This window comes from Pelodiscus sinensis, chromosome 6 (genome assembly GCF_052426305.1).
Source record: "Pelodiscus sinensis isolate ZL-2025 chromosome 6, ASM5242630v1, whole genome shotgun sequence".
NCBI lineage: Eukaryota > Metazoa > Chordata > Testudines > Trionychidae > Pelodiscus > Pelodiscus sinensis.
The window spans coordinates 103257223-103275577 of NC_143057.1; the positions used below are offsets into that span (position 1 = coordinate 103257223).

At 44.3% G+C, this 18355-nt stretch overlaps 1 protein-coding gene across 6 annotated transcripts in view; it reads right to left on the reverse strand.

Annotated features, from left to right (window-relative positions):
• Positions 1-18147, reverse strand: part of GHR (growth hormone receptor) — a 209743-nt gene extending 191596 nt beyond the window's left edge. For 2 of the 6 annotated variants that reach the window (XM_075932500.2, XM_075932494.2), the window contains exon 1: positions 17987-18147. The gene's annotated coding sequence lies outside the window, so the exon portion shown is untranslated. Of the gene's footprint in view, positions 1-2288; positions 2470-2574; positions 2940-17986 lie in introns of those variants that run through there. The other 4 variants (XM_075932499.2, XM_075932495.2, XM_075932496.2 and 1 more) reach the window with 3 other exon arrangements.
• Between the last annotated feature and the right edge of the window lie 208 nt (positions 18148-18355).

An 18355-nucleotide genomic window follows, 5' to 3' on the forward strand; every position in this document is an offset into this window, starting at 1 on the left:
GTTTGGGCTGCAGAGATAGTGCTGAGTCAGCCTCTGGCAAATATCAGTTAATTCTTAGCACTGGGGATTTTATTGTGGGTAAATGCCAACTATTCTAATACTTATTTAATTTTTCTTAACATGGTTGGCTCCAAAACTTTCATTTGTGGAATTTGTTTTTAAAAGACTTGATTCCATTTTATTTCACATTCAGCACTTACAATAAAACACAACAAAATACAAATACTTTTTTGTTATACCCTGAATAGAAAGCAAAGCATTGATTGTTTACTGGTCTCAGTTTTATAATAGCCTACAAGATTACAAAGAAAGAAACACTACTGATCAAACACTGCTTTGCAGATACTCACAAGACACAGCCAAATTTGACAATAAGGGCAAATACTACCGGTATGATAGTGTTCCTTGAAAATTTGTTGCTGTTTTATGGGGAATTTCTATTCCATAGAAACGATTGATTTAGCTAAAGAATGTGATTTTAAAGCAAAACAGCTTACATTATCATGCCTACATTTTTTCTTTCAATAAAGTTCTCACATCATCTCCCATCACTATCCACAAATATTTCTTAGGATCACAACATTTCATGTGGTTTGTGTTTCATGCCTCTGTTAAGTCAAGCAGCAGCAACACTTGAAAGCAATCTTTGGGGGCTTGAATTTATGCCAGATGCTCTAACCTACTATCCAATCCCCATGCAACTGCCATAAGAGGGGGCAACAGGGAACATATTGGATTTACCAAATGCAGACAGAAACAAGACGACTGATGATCTCTGAATATCACCGCGAGTCTGCCTGGCTCTAGCCTGGATTCCGATTTGTTATAACAAGACAATAATGGTAACATATACATGCACAGGAAAAACTGTGTTCTAAAGAAACTCCGGGTAGCGGTGGCTGGGCTTAAACCTTGAGAGATTGACTAGAACTCCCATCACAGCTGGGCAGTCTAGCCAAGTAGAGACAACCCATGGCCGGGTTAGGGACACATGCTGTCCCCAGATTTCTTCCTTCTATTTAACAACAACTAAATGTTTAGAGGGGACCCAACCAAAGGGACTATTGCAGATTCTGCTCCACAGAGCAGTGGAACTGGGCAAGGATTCAAGACATCTGTTGGGGAAGTCAACAGATCCCCCCAGCATAACCCTCACTGTGTTCCCATGCAGCACAAAGAGGAAGGAGGTCCTGGGGTGGCTGGCTGTGGGCTGAGCCCCTACCCTCTACCACAGGGGGCTGTTTTTCCTTCCCTGTTGCTGGAGTCCCACTGCTTCCCGCTATCTCCTTTGCAAACAGCTATGAAGTGAATGCCCCGGGGCCTCTTCCCAGGGCAGAGGCCACTCTCCCACTCCCATAGCAGGGGCTCTGCCCAGGGAAAACTGCTTCCCTGGCATTGTAGTGGGGCTCGCTCTACCTTCCATTTAGCAACAGCTACTATCAGAGGCTTTCAAACTGTGGGACTCACCCCCCTCCCACCCCCCACACACCCAGCCCAGGAATGATCAGCAAAAGAAGGTGGCTCAGGGAGCACTTCCACCCCTTTCATACTTAAGGGAGCGATCCAGCCAATGGGGGGAGGGCACAAAACTTGTGTTAGCCCCCTTTGAGTTGCCAATTTTGGTTTGCCTCCCAACCCAGAGAGGCTGGATAACCCACTGAAGTGAGTCAGAGGAGAAAGGGATGCTCCATCCTCCAGCCCTACCTGCCATAACCACTCCCAGGAGCCTCAAACTTTCCTCTGTGCCCCCTGGTGTTAACGCCTGTTCTAGAGCCAGAGGCATCAGGCAGAGCAGTCATGTGCCCCCAGAACCTTTAACTTGCGCCCTCCATCGACAACAACACGCTACCTATGTAGCCAAGCCCCCAGCCCTGCCCGGCCAGGCCAGATACCCTCTCATGGGCCCCCGCACAGCAAAAGCAATGGTGTGCCCTGAGCGCGGTGCCCACCCGGGCCCCGCAGCGGATTCCAGCCGCCCCAGCGCATCCCTGCAAAGCAGGCCAGGGGGCGCGTCGGCTCTCGCTACGAGGGGCCAGGCTGGGTTAGAGCCAGCGAGCAAAACAACCCGTCACCCTGCACAGCGCCTCGGACAGTCGCGGCTCCCTCGCCAGACCCGCTAATAGCGGCACCCGGCCCCCTGCCCAGCAGCCGGGCGCAGCTAGCGAAACTTCCCCGAGTTTCACGCGCCGTCGAGCCCCCCTCCCCAACACACACACACCTTTCCCCGGGATCCCGCCGTGCGTGGCCGGGGCGGGGGAGCCCGCAGCAGCCGGTGGCCGGGCACTTACCAGCGTGCCGAGCCGCCCCGCCGCAGAGAACCCGCGCTGGGCTCAGGGGCAGCAGCCCCGCTCCACTCGGGGCCCATCGGTCCCCGCGCCGGCGTGTCCCAACTTCCAGGAGCTCGCTCCCCGCTAAAAATAGCGGCGCAGCGGCCGAGCCAGGCGCTCCCCCTTCGGCCACAGCCCGCTCGCGCGGGACGGATCGGGTTACACCCGCGCGCGCGCCCGCCCGCCCGCCAGCGGAAAACAACCCTGCAGCGCAGCCCCAGCCCAGCAGCAGGGCGCTGCCTTGTACCTGAGTGCGCGCAGCCCGCTCCCAGCCGCGGGGCGCCAGAGGGGGTCTCGCTCTCCCGCCACCGTGCACGGAGCTCCGGTCCCCGCCGCCGTGCCGCTAGCGTCCCACCATAGCGCCCGGCCGCGGGACGCTCAGCGGCAGCCGCCGCCTCTCCCCCGGGCAGCTCAGCAGCGCGCTGGCCAGCAGCCGGCTGCTTCAACGAGGGGTCATGCCTGGGCGAGCCCAGCGGGTGGCCCCTGCGTCTGGCGGGGCGGGGAGCAGGGTCGTGGCCAGGGGCTGGGAGATGGACAAACGGCTCAGTGCTTCGCTCCCTGCCCCGCTCGTGAGGAGCTGGAGTTTGGTGCGTGTCACTTCCCAGGGGCTTGCGGGCTCCCACTAGAGGAAACTATTGGTTGTTGCAGACCGTTTCCACGGGACTTCGCAACGGAGTGAGGCTCCGAGGGAGGGGAGCCCCGCTCTCCAGTGCCAGGGCTTAGCCGCCGGGAGATCAGTTCTCCAGCCCAGACCCGCAAGCACCTGGGCTGTGCAGTCCACGGGCCGCTCCTCGGCGGGCTGTACGCGGCGCGCGCTCAGAGCTTCAACTGAAAGGGAAACTTTTAAAACCATTCAGTCAAGTTCAGGGAGGGCCCCTGGGTTCAAGGTGGATGAGAATGAGGATGCATCTGTCACCTCTCCCACCACGCAATGCCGCCCCCTCTGCTTTCTTCCAGCCGTTTTTTTGGAGTCGGAGGGGAAGGTAACTCGTCCTGTTTCTGAGTGCACGCTTGACACTCATTTGTGCCTGCATGGTGGTTATTCGCAAGCCACTTCTGCATTCAACTTCATTTTTCCCTATAAAGTCAGTCTTGCATGAGCGTTCATATGGCAACCATTTTTACCAACCATCATTTCAGCGGGAGAATTTGTTAAAAAAGAAAACGCTTGACTTACAGCCAACTAAATCAGATTTAATCAAGAAATATAAACTGAAGAATGGAACATACAATACAGAGATTCTTTAAAAAAAATCCTTCACTTTGTGATAGCTAAAATAAGAATACTATAATAAAATTTTGTTTTTCAGACCATCCTGATCTCAAAATTGCTTTGCCAGAGTTAAATAGCACAATTATAAACATGAACAATAGCAAATCAATAGAGCAATTAAGATCCATGTGCAAGATTAATGAGGCAATGCACAATCTTAGTTTTTATCAGACATCCTAGATTTACAGTGGGTATTTAGCTAGTCTTTGTATGCAATTCATAATATGATTTTCAAAACACTTTAGGCAATAAAAGGCTATAACAGGAGTAATTATAGTTGCACCCCAATTCGATTTATTTTAATTTATTAAATTTGCCTTCAAGATGACAAAGTTGGCGATTTAGGCGCAGATCTTACAACCATTCACTTTATAAAATATACATATTTAAATTGTCCCAATGATGTCTGAGGTCTGCCCATCTGCACAAAGGTAAGCTTATGTGTAAGCAATTGTAGAATTGCAGCTTTAAATGTCAGCAAGCAGTGGGTTCTTAAGAACAGTATTTAGTCAGAAAAATGCAGTAATCTAAAGAGTGAAAGGACTCTTTTCAGTTCCAAGCATATGCTCATTCAGTGAACTTTGTTACTTGTGTCTGCTCTCCTTGTGGAGAGTTATGAATGCAATCTATGAAGTCTGTACTTCGATGCCACACAATGCCTCGTTGCCTTCAATGGGACATTTTCTGTGCAGGATGAGCACTTTCCCTTAGGGTACGTCTACACAGCAGGGCTAAAGTCAAATTTAGCTATGCAACTTCAGCTATGTCAATTTCATAGCTTAAGTCAAAATAGCCTAATTCGGCTTTTGGCGCTGTCCACACAGCAGGAAGTGGAAGGAAGAACACTCTTCCTTGTGAAATGAATGTAACTATGCATTGGAGTAAGAAGTACTCCAGCTCAACATTATTTTGAAATAAAGGCTTGTAGACACATACTATGTTATTTCAAAATAATATCAGTTATTCTGAAATAATGCTGTTGTGTAGACATACCCTTGGTTAACACTTTTTTTTTCTTGTTTGATGAGTTACACAGTTACAAAAACAGTGCAAACACTCAATATAACTTTATACCATGGGCTACAGATATTCTAAGTAGGATTAATATATGCAGCATCCCACAAGCATTCCATAAACTGTACACGCTAAACACATTCTTAGAACACTTATGTTTTAACCCACAGATAAGCCAGACTGGTTTTCAGCTATGCACTTGGCAGTGTTCAGTGAGGCCTGGGCTTGACATAAGCTGGTCCATGGTCTGCCAGAGTCACACAGAGCCTTTGACCTCAGTCCTGCAACCATGCTAAAGTTATTATTCCTGTAATGGGGTAGAGTGGGATTGGGATGTTCATTTCTCTTCCTTGCTCCAGAACATATGAACCCTATAATTTAAAATCAGTGACAGTCTCCCACCTACTTAGCTTCTCTATTGTGACTAAAAACTGAGGAAATCTGCTTTTAGAACTAAAATGTTCAGTTTTATTACTGGTGGTTTGGGTACAATGGCTCACTTTTTCTATGCTACTAATATTTTCTACACCCACATTCCACATGTCAACCAGTTGAAAGTTGATTTCCTTTATGGTTTGTTTGGAAATGCTGGCCTAGACCTTAATTTCCACATACTTCTAACAGAGATACATGTGTACATAGCTGATACTTCATTTCTTCATACTGGAGGCCACATGATATGTATAAACTGTTGGGCTACGTCTAGATTGCATCTCTTTTTTGTAAAAGGGATGCAAATTAGACGTATCGCAATTGCTAATGACGCGGGGATTTAAATCTCACCCACTTCATTAGCATAAAAATGGCTGCCACTTTTTTTCGGCACGGAGCTTTGCCAGAAAAAAGCACCAGTCTAGACACAGAACTTTCGGAAAATAAAGCCTTTTCCGAAAGATCCCTTATCCCTTATTTTAAGAGGGATAAGGGATCTTTTGGAAAAGGCTTTATTTTCTGAAAGATCCGCATCTAGACTGGTGCTTTTTTCCGTCAAAGAACCGTGCGGAAAAAAAGCGGCAGCCATTTTTATGCTAATGAAGCGGAGGAGATTTAAATCCCCGCTTCATTAGCAATTGCAATACGTCTAATTTGCATCCCTTTTACAAAAAAGGGATGCAATCTAGATGTAACCTTGCCGTATAAAAAGGGTGTTAGCCTGGGTGGAAACTGATTGAGTTGATTGATTAGTGACACAAGATGGGGAAAGTAATATATTTTACTGGACCAACTTCTTTTGGTGAGACAAGCTTTTGAGACCTGACCTGAAGAAGAGCTCTGGTGCTTCAAAAGTTTGTCTCTCTCATCCATAGAAGTTGAGCCAAGAAAAGACCCACCTTGTCTCTCTAATTTATAAGGGGACTAACACAGTCTGATGGCATTTTGGTAATAACTGATAGGGGGAAAAAAATCACTTCTGAAATTTTTCCTGTTCTCAGCGTCCTAAAAATTTTGAGTGTATGAAATGTCAAGGTTCTAGCTCAAAGGAAACAGGGAAATTAATTGTATTGTTTAATAAGTGCATATATATATTGAATGGGATCCATGAGCATCACAGTACCTAAATTTTAGTTGCCTAGAAAGGAACAAAGTTAGGTGCTTAGGCTCTCTACACAGTGAATAGGGAGAGACCTATCTGAGAATGCAATCTATGAAGTCAGTAGGCTAGTCAATGGGAGATACTGCCTAGAGAGGTGTATGTTAAACTCCACCCAATTCTCAGAGATATATACCTAAAGTCTGGGCTGTGGGAAGTGCAGAGCTTTACTTGTGGTGCAGGGACTGGGGGACACTCATTCCATTTAAATTATGTGGAACCTAAAGCATAATGGCTGGGGGAAGAGCTTCCTCTTTAGTTTAGTAGCAGGATGTACCTCAGATGTAGGAACCCTCCCCTCTTCCCCCCCAGTTCAATTTCCTCCCCTTCTCTGGATGGGGAGAAGATTTCAGCAAGGATCAGTCACCTCTCAAGTGACTGCCCTAATTAAAAGGGTATGGACTAGCCTGACATGGGGGCTCTCCCAGTTTCCCCTATTAAAATGTTCCATTTTAATTAAAAATAATTGGACTAGTGACATACTTTGAGGCTACGTCTACACTGGCCCCTTTTCCGGAAGGGGCATGTAAATTTCACCAGTCGTCGTAGGGAAATCCGCGGGGGATTTAAATATCCCCCGCGGCATTTAAATAAAAATGTCCGCCGCTTTTTTAAAAGCCGGAAAAAAGCGGCGGACATTTTTATTTAAATGCCACGGGGGATATTTAAATCCCCCGCGGATTTCCCTACGACGACTGGTGAAATTTACATTCCCCTTCCGGAAAAGGGGCCAGTGTAGACGTAGCCAGAAAGATTACTGCCTAGCACACTCACTTGAGATGACCACTGAACCCTATTCAAATTATTTCTTTCCCCACAGGAGAAGGGGGAACTAGAGCAGGGGTTTTCCATGTCCTGGGCAAGTGTCCTGTCTACTAGGATAAAGATTCTAAGAAAGTAGAGGAAGTTATTTTCTCCCTTGGCTGTTTGTGTGAAGTTTCCTGTAGTCCATAGGCATACTCAGAAACCTACCAGATTGGGCCTCTGTGAGTCACTTAGGCAGTTGAATGCTGATCTTGTGAATCACTCTGGGGTTTAGATAAGAGACAAGCATCTGTATTCCTGTCAGAAGTGCCCATGCTCAGGCAGGGGAGTGTGACTTGATGCCAAGAGTGAGGCAGCAGTGCCCAGAGGAAAAAACTTAGGTGTCAATTGAGTTTAGGTGCCCACAGAGTTAGCTTGTAGCCAAGTGAGGTTTTTGTTGGTCACAATGGTACCTAAAATCAGGACTTGAGTTTTTAAGCTTTCATCAGGGACACCAACAGCTTTTGTGGGCCCCTGGATGGGGTGTTTGCTCCCACTCTCAAAAGTGGCAGAGCCTCAAGTGAAAGGGGTGGAGCCAAGGATAGCCAACCCTCAGTGCTGCCCCAAGCACACCATACTGGCCTCCAGGAAGCCCTCAGCACTGCCCAGAGTGTGGCATTCCTTCCACCCAGTCTTTAGCACTGCCTGGAGCACACGGTGCAGCACTCTGGCAGCAATTTAAAGGGCCTAGCAGCAGTGGTGGCTGGAACCCCTGGCCCTTTTGAATTGCTGGAACCTGAGGCAATTACCCTCTTTGTCGCTCCCTACATTAGTATATCTGGCTTTCATGGAGTATACCTATTATATTTTTCTCTTGTGTCATCCTATCCTCCAACCAACCCCTCTTCAATTTGCAAAAAAGCTGGGCAAAATGAGTAAGTCTTGTTCATGCACAATAAAGAAAGAAGCCAATTCTGACAACATTTTTTCTTGAGTGCTTTCTTCAGTGACACATCCTATAAGGGCACCCACTCAATAAGATAATGTTCAACCTTTTCCTGTTCTGTATACTTGATTTTTCATCCTGTACCCATTCTTAACATGTCAGCACTGTGGATTGTTTTTGCTCCCTGTACCATGCTACAGAACAATCAATGTACAGTAGTTTAAAAAGATGACAGAGCATGATTTTCATATTGCATAGTTGCTGCACAGAGATGTCTAATCGCATCAAAGGTTAGAGTCTGAAACCATTATTCACATCAAGAGCATCTTACTCCACAAGTAGTTCCATTCACTTTAATGTATCAAACGATATCAGAATCTCATCTTTAACTAGTGGAGTTATTGCTGAATGCCACTATTTTCTACATGATTAACTTGTTATACTTTTTAAAAACATTAAGGCCAGATCTACACTTAATTTTTTTCCCCCTCCATAGCTATATCAGCTTGGAGTGCCATTTTTCTCAACACAGATATGCTTATTAAAGCCTTACTGTAGAGGCAATTATACTGGTTTAACAGGCCTTATACTAGGATGGATCATTTTGCTTTTCTGAATTAGACTATTCTATATTGCAAGAGCACTTTTATGTTAGTATAACTTTGTCTACACTGGCGAGATTTGCCAGCATAATTAAAAATGCATCTCTTTCAAATGTAGACACTAATTTCTTTACAGGACCTTAGCCATTACAAATACTTGTAAGCCCCTCTCTGCCTCTCATGTCCCATGAGACATTATGGCCTAATTTTGATCTTGCATTGGTTTAAAGCTTTTATACACTGATATAACTCCATTGAACTCAGTGAAGTTAAATAATACAGATTTATACCCGTTTAAGTGAGATCAGATGCAGGCCCAGTATCATTTTGTTTTTCTGGAGTGAGGCACCATTAGTAGAAACTGTCATAACTATTTTCCTTTATATTAAACACACTGGCTGTGTCTACATTGGCACCCTTTTCCGGAAAAGGGATGCTAATGAGATCAGTTGGAATTGCAAATTCCGCGGGGGATTTAAATATCCCCCGCGGCATTTGCAATTCCGACTTGTCTCGTTAGCATCCCTTTTCCGGAAAAGGGTGCCAATGTAGACACAGCCACTATGTAAATAAACCAAGAACACACTCTTGTTTTATTCATCGTTCATATTCTTTTTTACTCCATGAGTTCATGTTTTTTGATATTGTAATTTTACCATAGGGTGCATTCAGATTTTTGATTAGTATGACACCTCTCTCCAGTTGGCCCTAATAAAGACACATGTGAATGAAGAGTGGGTGGTATGAAAGGGAAGGTTATTAGGGGAAAGAGAGTGGTATTGTGGCTTTGAATATATATAAGAGGGTACAGTTCTGTTCCTTGCTATGTCATAAACTCTCTAGGAAATCCCTCCCATTCCCCCACCTCCAAAGTTACAAGTATGTATTTGTTTGCCTAGATGCTAGCTAAACAGAGATCAGTACTTATAGTGCAATTCATGAAAACACTAACATATTGCAACACCGTGAATCATGGTACCTATATTTTAGGCCATGTCTACACTAGGAAACTATTTCAAAATAACTAAATTCAACTTAATAACTCCCAGTTTTAGACATTGAAATAGCATGTCCCCACTACAGGGAAGCATTGAAATTAGTCTAAGGCAGGCTTCGTTAATGTGGATGCGCTATCTTGACTTAGAGCCCCAGGAAGCAGTTCAAATTACTCTTGGGAGTAATTATTTTGAAATAGTGGCACTGCAGCATCCACATTAATGCTATTTCACAATAACTACAGTATTTGTAAATTAGTGTTATTCCCTGAGAAAAGCAGGTGTACAGATTTTAAATAACCAGCTTGAAAAACCGGGCTTGATAGTTTGGATACTCCGCTTATACAGCCACTCCCCGAGTCACAAACAAGTTATGGACCAACACTTGGTCCATAACTCGAAGTGTTTGTAACTCGGATCCCATAGAGTTACATGGCAACTATGCTGTTCATAAGCGCAGATCGCCGTTCGTAACTCGGATCCACATTTATGACTGCTTTGGTCGTAAGTGCGGATGGTCGTAAGTGGAAGTGGTCGTAACTCGGGGAGCGGCTGTAAGTTCAACCTAAGAGGGGTTATTTCAAAATAAAGCCCCGGTGTAGATAAGAGCTCAGATGCCTAAAAAGTTGCAAAGACATCACTGCAATCCACCACATTTAGTTGGCACCTATGCAAATGAACAGGGAACAATTCTTAGATTCCTAAGAATGGAATCCACAAACACCAGTGCTCTAGGAGGGGAATTGCCTAAGTTAGCCCATGGAAGATGCTCACAGGAAGAGTGAATGGTAAACCCCATCATTCTCTCGGAAGCAAGCTTCCAAGTCCAGTCTTGGACCTAATGTCCCTCTGAAACATGGAGCCTGGGGTGTTTGTCCAAGTCCATCCCATGAATGGGAAGTATCTGAAAATACAAGCCCTAACACTGGTTGATCCTGGCTCATGTTCCAAAATATTGGTGGAGCACAGGTATCACTGGCTCATATAACTCACTGCCTATAACTGTAGGCTTCTTCTCTGCTCCTGCAGAAAAGCTTAGGAGGTTCTCTCTTGGGGGGAGGAGAGATGACTCATCAGCCCAGGGCCTGCAGCCATGAGCTTGAAGGCAGAGCCTTGTGCAGAGATCTTGCAGAGTGTGTAGATGTACTGTGTAGATGTACCCTGAGGATCGATCGTCAGCTGACAATGGGAAGTGAAGTGTCACAGAGAGTGGGAGAGAGAGGTTATCTGTTTGTGGCTCCATAGCTCAGGGGTGGTGAGTCCAAATCTCACAGGAGCCTCATAAGAGAGTTATGGTTACACTGCTGTTCAGTTATTCCACTGAAAGGATTTGTGTGAGAAGAGCTTTACTTATTAAGCTTGGCAAATTCCCAAAAGTCAGCAGCTGAGAGCAGCAGTCAAGAAGAGCCACATCCTACCAGAAGCTGGATCAAGCACACACAGACACATTGTCTATTGGAACTTAAGTCCAATGCCTTAACCACTCAGCCATTCTGGTGACCTATTGGTGAGCTGCTGTAATTTCTTGGACATCAGTAACTAGCCAGAGAGGTTGAGCATGGCAGACATAGCATCACTTACATGGCCATATAGGGACAAACCTCAGCATTTTGGCTCCATAGCTGAGGGGTTTAGCGCTTTGGCCTTATAAATCCAGGCTTGTGAGTTTGAATCTCACTGGAGCCTGACTTCCTTTAAGACTGGATCAGTGGTACCTGGCAAGGAGGTGCTTCACTTGATCTCCCTTTATTGGATTTCTTTAACCAGCAAATCTTCAATGATCTGAAACTCAAAAAGGAGTCCCAAAACATGTGCAAACTACAGGACAAACTAAAAAGCATGGAGGTAAACAAACATCAGAACTATTATAAAAATCAAGAGACAAAATAAGATTAAACTAGCTAGAGATATAAATGGTAAGAAGAAAACATTCTTAGAAGCAAAAGGAAGACGAAGCACTGGATAGGCCCATTATTTGATGAGGGCATGTGGGAGGAAAACAATTACAATAAATATTGGCTTTGGATAACAGAAAATGTGGGCTTTGGGTAGTGTCTCACATGACTACCCCCTAAACAAACTAGGGAAATGCAGCCTAGATGGAGCTGTTATAAGATGTGTGCCTAACTGGCAGGAAATTAATTCACAGAGAACAGTTATCAGTAGAGACCTGCGTGAATACAAAATTTGTATCTGTATCTGCATCTGCAAAAATGAGACCTGAGTATCCACAGATGCAGATACCCACAGATATAAAGCAGGTAACCTCAAATTTGCAGGGTTCTAGATACAAAATTTGTATCCACACCCACATCCATATTCACAAAAGTGAGCTATGGATATCTGCATGCACATTTGTGGATGTGGATACCCATGGATATAAAGTAGAAATCCATGGTTTTCAGGGCTCTAAATTATCAGTGGTTCACAGCCAAGTTGGAAAGGCATATTGAGAGGGGTCCCCCGTGAATCAGGTTTGGTCAACAGCTTCATACTGACTTAAGGTACGCTCCCTAGTTCAAGCTAGGGATGCAAATGTAGGCGACCGAAATTGCTAATGAAGCAGAGATTTAAATATCCCACACTTCATTAGCACGATCTCGCCAGTGCGTTACTCCGCTCAACAGCTGATTCGAACCAGGAAGTGCGCTCTGGGCTGCGTTAGTTCGAATCAAACCCCTTGGTTTGAACTAATGTGACTCCTCATTTTTTGAGAAGCTGCAGCCTGAATTTTTGTACCAGTTGGTGAAAGGGAAGCAGCAGGCAGCACAGCTCTATCAGACATGCAGGCTCACACCTAACATCTTAATACACAGCCATTCCGGGGAAAAGTTGAGAGTAGGCTGCTGTGTTTTCCTTCCTGTAGAATTTGTGATTATTTATCACTTTCTCTGGATGTTTAGCATGCTAACAGACTTGCTTCATGAGGCACACAGTATGCAACGACCGAAGGTAGAGATAAGCATCTATTACCCCCTGCCCAAACAGAAGCAGAGGCATAGCGAGGCTGTTATGTGCCCAGGGACAAAGGCAACATTTGCAACCCCCTTCACGCTGTGCGGTGGGGTCCCGAACCTGGTGCATGGCTGAGCCCAATCCTGGGGGGGGGGACTTGTACCACATCTTCCCTCAGCCCTCCAGTTAGGGGCCGGGCCCCTGCATACACTAACCTGCTGGCAGAGATGGAGGAGGGTCAGGCTGGGGGCAGAGAGGCAGTGAGGAGGCTCCAGCTGGCGGCGGCTGGCAGAGGAGGAGCAGGTGAACCAAGGGATGACAGGGGGACCAGAGGGGTAATAAATTGGCGCCACCCCTAACAAGGCACCCGGGGACAACGGCCCCTCCTCCTTGCTATGCCACTGCATATGTATGACCGAAAAGGGACCAAACTCCCAGATAAATCGATTTTACCCCGTGTAAAAGTTTTACATGGAGAAAGCACATAAAGATGTTCACCCACTTTGTCAATGAAAGAGATATACACAGTGGTTGCTCCTTCCTCCCAGATAAAAATTATTTATGCTGGGCTTGATAATAAACAAGTAGTTTTATTAAGTATAAGAAATAGGATTTAAGAGATTGCAAGTGAAAACAGACAGATCAAAATAAGTTACTAAGCCAAAATAAACAAAAAATAATTCTAAGTCACTAAAAAACTTGTTACCTGCATATTCTTACCCTAAGCAGTTGTTCTTATCTCAGGCCAGAGTTGATCTTTCTCTGACCTGGACCCAGCAGCTGTGCTCTCACCTTTTGTTACAGTTCCTTGATTCCAGCTTTCTTCATGTGTATCTTCCAAGGATGGAGAGGCAATTTCAAAAGCCAGCAGGAGACAAGGACCTGAGTGCTTTCCATTCCTTAAATAGACTTTTTCCCAGGTTGGGAGCCCTTTGTTCAATCTCCTCACCCTCATTGAGAAGTACTAGATTCCAGTACTAGGTGGCATGGTCACATGTCTTTTTAGGACCAACCACAGTTTGAGCTTACGGGAAATGTAAAACCATTCACAAGTCATTGATCTGAATACGGAGTCATTAAGTTCCTAAAATATTACAAATGGCCCTTATAAGCACATTTAGCAATTCACGCTTCATATTTCTAATTTTACTTACAAGAATGATACACACACAAAAATAGGAATATATATTGATTCAGAAGATTGTAACTTTAAAAATGATGTTATATGACCTGTTTTGCAAAAAGCATCTTTGAGTTATGCATATTCATCTTTGAGTTATGTATACTAGTTTCATGCTTATGCCTCCTTGTGACTGCAGAGAAGTGAAACTGGGTTTTCATTTATCACTGTAGTGATAAATGTGCATATGACTAATGCATAGTGGTTTTTAATTTAATAAATCAGCTGTGAAGTCACTTGAAAAATCATTCGTATTCTAACTTACCTGACACAAAAGTCAGATACATTTATAAAAAGTTAGTTTTTGTTTCTAAACTCAAAGTGAAGCATTAGCAGACATGATTATCTAGTTCCCTGTATGTTTACTTGCTTGAATTCCATTGATCTGACACTGTAAACAGATTCTTATATATCTAGCCAACTGTGAAGGCCAAATCTAGAAATAGCTCCTACAGAAATTGTCTCATAAATCATTTGGCAATGCAAAAGGAGGCTCCCTTACCAATCTGCAATGATAGAGAACCCTGCTTTCTATGTGCCCTGTATTAACAATCACAACAGCTTTTTTACTCTCAGGGCTAAGACCTTTGGAATGGCAAATATATTCATGGTGCTGTGTGCATTGTGTCAAAAACTCACCTTGTGAATTGGGTACTCAGCCAGGATGTGGGAAACACCCAAGACAAGTTCCTCCACCTTCTGAGTGGGAAAAAGGAGTTGAATAGGAAGCTGCCACCTCTTTGGCCCAATTAATATTTATTTCAATATTTAATTTAGATCAGAGTCTGAGGGTAAGTCTATACTACAGAGTTTTGTCAGAAAAAACAGCCGGTCCCACTGGTCCGAACTGGCATCCAGCCTCCAGAAACACCTCTCCGCAGTGGGTTGTAGTTGCCAAAATGTAGCTCCTGCACCCAGGGAGAGAGTCCCAAGGGCAACTCTGGTTTCATGGCTCAAAGGAAAAAGCTGTGGCATCCAAAAAAACCCAGGGCAACCACAGCAGGCACTGCGAGAGCTTTGCTGTCCCTTAAAGAGGTAGCAAGCACATAGCCGAAGCAGAAAAATGGCTGTCCAAGGGGGTCCTTTTAATCCCGTCTCTCAGCAAGGCTCCAGCACCAGCACTTGGAAGCAACTGGTGACCTAAAGCCCTGCGTGAAGTGGTTCCAGGTGGCCTTTTATGCGAGAGAGCATTCAATCAGTCTGGATGATCTTTTTCGAAAAAGCGCATCGCTTTTTCAATGCCCTTTTGTGTGTGGATGCTCTCCTTCAGACAAAGTTTTTTTGGAAGATCTTTTCCGAAAAAAAGCTTCTTTCGAACGAAGCCTGCAGTCTAGATGTAGCCTAAGACACCTATCTCTCCCCAGGCATTATATAAGAATCTAGGTGCCAAACTCTGGCCATAGTAACCCTACATGAAGGTGCAACCGTTAATATGTGTGTGCTTGCATATTTTGTCTCCTTGCATCAGCACAGCACATACTCATCTGAAGTGCTTGCCGTGGCATATCTTGAGGTGCACAATAGGTTGATATCCTATTTTGTAACTCACTATTGTCCAATGCACTTTTAAGAAGTCTTTTAAGAAGTTTTTTCAATGCGATGGGACCAAACAAGTAATGCAGGGATGACTAGAAGCAAGAGTCAAGATCTCACTTTGCAACTGTCTCCATCCCATTATGCCACCTGTATTGCCTAAGTTTTATGCCCTTTTCTGAAATCCCACAAACCTCCTCACTGTCCACTATCCTGACAGATGCATGGAGTCTGCACGGTCTGCACTATTGTCATGAGCATTGCAAGCACAGGACGCATGATTCTATAGTATTCCCAGTGCCACAAGAAGAACAGAATCAGTGGGGAACACAATGATTTTTTGGAGGACAGACTGATGTGGGACATAGTGAGAACCAATTCAAGGTTGTTAGTGGCATTCATGAAGCAGCTGCAGATGTTGGAGTGCTGCTTCTGGGCCTGAGAAGTGAGCAATGACTGGTGGGATCACATCTAATGTAGATTTGGGATGATGAGCAATAGCTGCAGCACTTCAGATATACAAGTGTGACAGAGATGTCCTTTGAGGCCTCCTGCTGAGGGAGGAGTCAGTGGCCTGCCCTAAAGTTTGAAACGCTGGATTTTATTCCTGAGGTCTGCTTAAAGTGCATGCCCTGGCTCTAGAGGAAGTTCTTAACTGAAACAGAGTTTCAGCTGCTTGCACAGGTATTTTGTTTATAATCAAACCTTAGAGAGGTAGCCGTGTTAGTCTGTAACTTTAAAAGCAACAAGTAGTGCTGTGTCACCTGACAGACTAACAAAATATATATTCTATATATATAGAACCATGAGCTTTCATGGGTAAAATCCTCTTCATTTAATGAGTTTGAGTGTTAATAAAAAAACAAAGCTATATATAACAGCAAAACATGTTTACCTGTCAATTGTAGGATCTGTGTTAATGAAGCTAATTAAGAGGGCTGGATGTGTCCCATTCAGAGCTTTTGATTTGTATTTCCACAAAAAAAACTATGAATAGGACTCTCATCTCTGATCAGGCTACTGCCGACTCTACTGGCGCTATCATCCCCAGCTAGATTCCTGGCCCCAGAGCAATCATCTCAGTAGAGCTCCCAGCTGCAAACTCTCTTGTGCTCTACTCCCAGCCACCGGGGCGCTCTGGCGCAGGAACATCCATGGTTCAGAGATTCAACCTATAGTAGACATCTGCTATTTACAGGGACCCTGGGGCCCTGATTAGCGGGTGGGATTGGGTCCCCCTATAGCCTCCGATTAGCTGCTGAGGGAAGTGCCCTGGATCTTAGACATTCCAGGAAGGGAGAGGGGGGATTGGACTAAAATGGCCCAGCCAAAGGGCTGCAACCTGAAGGGCCCTGAGAGGGTGAAAACTTTGCCTCCACTGGTGGATCACTGAGGACACTTCACTGACATCAGTGTGGGCTGGTCAGGGAAGGTGCCATGATACTTGCATCTTTAAGAAAACAGGACTTTTCAAAAAGCTGCAGGCAGCGACTTTCTTTTCTGACCAATGGATAACCACTTGGAATGTTGAAATGCCAGTACTGATGCTGGGTGATCCCTGGTTCAGAAAGCCATATACTAGCCATCTCAACAGCACCCAGGAATGATTCAGCTACCAGCTCAGCAGGTGCAAAATGACCATTAACTGTGCTTTTGGTCTACTGAAGGGTCACAGATGTTGTTTTACTCATAATGTTGGACCACGGCAATAAAAATATTCCTATGGTTACAGCAGCCTGCTGGGTCTTGCATATAATATATGTAACATGAAGGAGGGAACATTTCTGCTGAGGGGCAGGGGCTGTCTGCTGAGTTTGATCAGGAAGACAGAAGGGCTATTAGAAGATCTTGATGCAGAGCTATATAGCTCATGGAGGCTTTGAAAGAGCATTTTAAGAGTGAGTCTCCAATAGTATTTTGTTGTAATGTGCTCTGCCTGACCTTGCTTTTTTTGTGGCCTATTCGGAATTGTGTGGTGCTTGCTGTACATGCAGGAATATAACATTGTCAAAATAACTATTAATTTCGTTTGTGACTTATTCTGAGAGTTGTATATCATTGGCAGTAACAAGAAATTAGCTGCTTCCAGAGCTGCAAAGCACTCAGTAGCTGAAGCTGCAAACTAACAAAGATGAGTTATGCTTTAAATAATATACCTTAATTTTGTAAAAGAATTCAGTGCAAAAAACATGAAATTTTAGAACAAATATAAATAAGACTTAGTTATTTAAGAGAACAGAACCTATGAAGAATATTCATGACCATTTCAACTCCACATTCCCCAACTGTGGATTTCACAGGTCCTGTGATTGCAGCTGTGTTAGTCTTTAATGCTGCCAAGTGTGGAATGGTAGAGATAATGCAGAGACCCCTAATACCACATGGAATATTGACAGGGGTATCTAGGGTCTTTAAAGTGATGCCAGACTCCATGTTTTTTGCTAAACAGCTAGAACTCACATGGTCATGTAAGGAAATAGCTTGTTTTAAAGCTAGTTGAGTTGATGCAGAACTCAAGTAGAATGAGGGCTTATATTTGTAAAATAAAAATCAAACTTCAGCATGTTAATCCTGAAATATACTGGCTCTTCTCCTCTGGTTCCAAACTATGACTGATCAAATCAAGATTCTCACTGACAGCAAATCTGGAGTAACACTATGGAAATTAGTATCTGCTTCTGCTCTTCTTTTACTTGTGTCAGGTTTTTCTACAGTCACTGATATATCAATATTTGCTGTTTAGCTGTTATCTCTTTATGCCATTTATCACTTTCTTTAAATGTTGTACCACACTCCATTGAAAGTATAAAGTTGCATAACACTTACCTGTTTTAATGTATTTAACCTGTTTTATGTCTCTTCTCTTCAGTCAACCATGTCTGTTTCACTTCATTCTAAATTTTCTTCTGCATCTGAGTACTGCCAGATGGGTTCAGAACTGCTGCTGCTGCTTTTCCCTCCCACAAATTGCATAAGTCTCATAACATCTCCTCACTGAGCTTAGACCCCTGTTACTATGACAGGTATATATACGCTGAAGGTGGCTGGATTCCTTTGTGACTCTTTATATGTTTCTGATCTGTTTTTATAATAAATCTTAAAGTGTCCAGATTTACTTTTACCCTCTGTGTGTGATATATTTGTTTGTCACTTTATTAATTTAGAACTTTTCCTTTGTATTCTCACTAAACTTTA